This window comes from Poeciliopsis prolifica, unplaced genomic scaffold, assembly GCF_027474105.1.
Source record: "Poeciliopsis prolifica strain line A6 unplaced genomic scaffold, Auburn_PproV2 SCAFFOLD002, whole genome shotgun sequence".
NCBI lineage: Eukaryota > Metazoa > Chordata > Actinopteri > Cyprinodontiformes > Poeciliidae > Poeciliopsis > Poeciliopsis prolifica.
In genome coordinates, this window is record NW_026562377.1 from 11,366,415 (window position 1) to 11,369,330 (window position 2,916).

Genomic DNA, 2,916 nt, shown 5'->3' on the forward strand with positions numbered 1-2,916 from the left:
TGTCTGTAATATTTGTCTCTGGTGACAATTCTTTTACGTTTTACCATCTCTCCTCAAAACTATGAAAACATTATACTTCATTATCTCAACTCACAGAAGATTTATGACTCAAACTGCCGTCACCATGAACCTGTAGTCTTTAGCCAGACAAATAGTCAGAAAGCCATTTAGGCCGACAGACAGTCACAGATAGTCAGTCAAATGCACGCATGCGGATGACGATATCTTGCAGGCACACGCATGCACAGCTGACACAGAGCCTGAGCCTGTAAATTATACACTGTACAGACAACACGTGAGAGAGAAATAACCTTTCAGCACCGTAACAGGATTACGTAGAGAACACTCAGAAGTTTGACAGGGCACGTTAAAATCTGAGGATGAAAAAGTGAGTAAGTCATTGAAGCTGCTTTTCTTGCAAAATGAGGTTTGGTTTTCAGCTTTACATGGAAGCTTATGAATATTTATTTTAGGAGTGTTGGACAGTGATATTTGTCCAAAGAAGAAGACAAGATAACAAAGCATTGACTTGATTCATGTAAATTAATGATTTTGCATAGGATCTGGAAAGCAAGATCAGCAGTTTTTTTTTGTTTCTTTTTAAATACGAGTAGGTGCAAAGAAGTCATTCAATTATTTATTCAGTATATTTTCCCTTAATTATTTGAAATAACATATGCTTGTTCTATTGAGTCTGAAAATTATTTAGTTCAAATAATTTCAAATCAGTTTAAATTATATGGGGCGAAATAAATAAAATAAATCCCAAAACACAAAGCAAGCAATATGGCTACAAAAACAAATCATAGAATCTTCTTCCAAGACACACACCTTGTCTACCACAGAATATTGCAGGGAATTATTAGGGAAGTCATGTAAACATTCACAGACAACCAACATTTCACACTGTACATGTTCGGTGGAGAAATAATTTCCCATATATACATTGTTCAATATAATCTCAAATTGTGCTTTTATACATTTGATTTCAGATGCATAAGATTTCTCATGCATCTCTCAATATACTGTTTCTGAATGGTAGTTTCCATTTAGTTTCTTCAGCAACATTTACACAATTAGTTACCTTGAAATCTGTACATTTTTCAAACAAAAAAAAGAAAAATTTGAATTGCCACAGCTTTGAACTGTTTATGCGTTTAGCTATTAAGTATATTAGTGTACATTTAAAATACAGTGCTGATATATTTTATTGAGATTTATGAGATATAGAACAAGTGTGGTGTCTGTTTTTATTTACTCCCCTTCATTGTGAAAACCCCAAATAAAGTCCAGAGGAACAAAATGAATAATCATGCTGATACATGTCTACAGTAAGATCCTGGTCCACACCTCTGTCCACACACAAATATCATGTATCCTTTTATTTTTCAGTTGAACCCAAACTCTCTCCCTACTCTTTTGACACCAGACCTCTGTTCTCTGTGTCAGTGTGTTTTATGTGGCCTTTTTGGCAAAGTAGGTGGAAAGAGGTCAGCTCAAGTCAACACTCCAGCAGAAACTCTGCAGTACGCTTCAAAGCTTTTCCCATTAACACAACAGAAAAAATCCTGGTCAGTGCTTTTTGAAGCTATCACTGAGAAATGTACTGCAACGCATATTTTTTCCTAATGTGCGACCTACTCCGTGTCTGCTGCTGAGGTATGCCCTGCCTGCACACTCCAGATTTACAATACCTTCATGCGTCAATGGCTGAGACTGAAATATCTTAAGTGGGGCTTGTGCCAACACAATTTCTTTAGATTCATAAATATGCTGGGCCGCTCTGTCAATGCTGTGGATTATCATCCTGCCGGAGAGAGAAAAAAAATTACTCAATTTATTTTTAATAAATAAACATTCTGAAGATATATAGCTTTGACAATTTTCCATGGAGGGAGACCAGACATTAGGACGGTAAAGAGGTACATGAGGCGGCTATTTGACATCGGCAGATTTCAAAGGCCCTGGATGAATAACTACTGGTGCTGGTTCAATAGTGAAATGATTGATTGGCCCAAAGCTTCTTACTGTCTGAGATAACATTCTTCAAAGTGTCCGAGCACAATGTCAACACACTGTCTCCCTTGTGAGCTGTATTCTTCTTTTCCAGTGTCCCCTCACTTGACCCTTGACATGTCAGCATATTCAGCTGCAGAAATGCAATTTTCTAAGCAACCACTGACCCACAGGCTGGGCGCCAGAGGCAGCAGTGCTCTTGACAGTGGGTTACAGAAGGTCAACACCAGTGTTCCACAGAAACAAGTCTGGAAATTAACTTGTTAAAGCAGCTCAGAGATATTTTCAGCCATTTTAAAACACATCAGAATTTGTGATTGAGTACTTACTGCTGTCTGCATGTCTCGCGTGGAGGTCAGAAGCTTCAAGTGTCAACTTCTTATGAGCATTAAATCACAACAAATCACTCCCTTTCTAGTTACTGTCATTCAACAGAAAAAAAGGATTTTCTTCCCCTTTAGTGTCCAGATCTATGTCCGCTCTCCCAGAAGTAGTTAGTCATGACAAAGTTTCAAACCACAGGAGCACATGGTTTTAGTTTAGCTCTTGCTACTATTCAACATGGCTTCCATCCGTTTCTACTCACTCTCTCTGTCGTTCTTTCTATTTTTCTCCTTCTTTCTCCCTCTCTCTTTCTGCACTACTTGTAAATGACAAACCGTGACCAAAAGGATGCATAATAAGAAACAGAACGCCAAGTCTGGGCATTCAAAAGGAAATGTCACCCACATCCATGGATAAATACTTTCATACTTAATACATGGTACGTACTAATAGCTTTTCCCATACTGGTAAAACAGTTCTGCAGAACTGCTAAATGGGATTTTTTTTTTTTTTTTTCCTGAAAAGGTGGCTGTGGTTTTTGGAGTCAGCTGGTCAATTTGTTTGGTCTGATGTTTG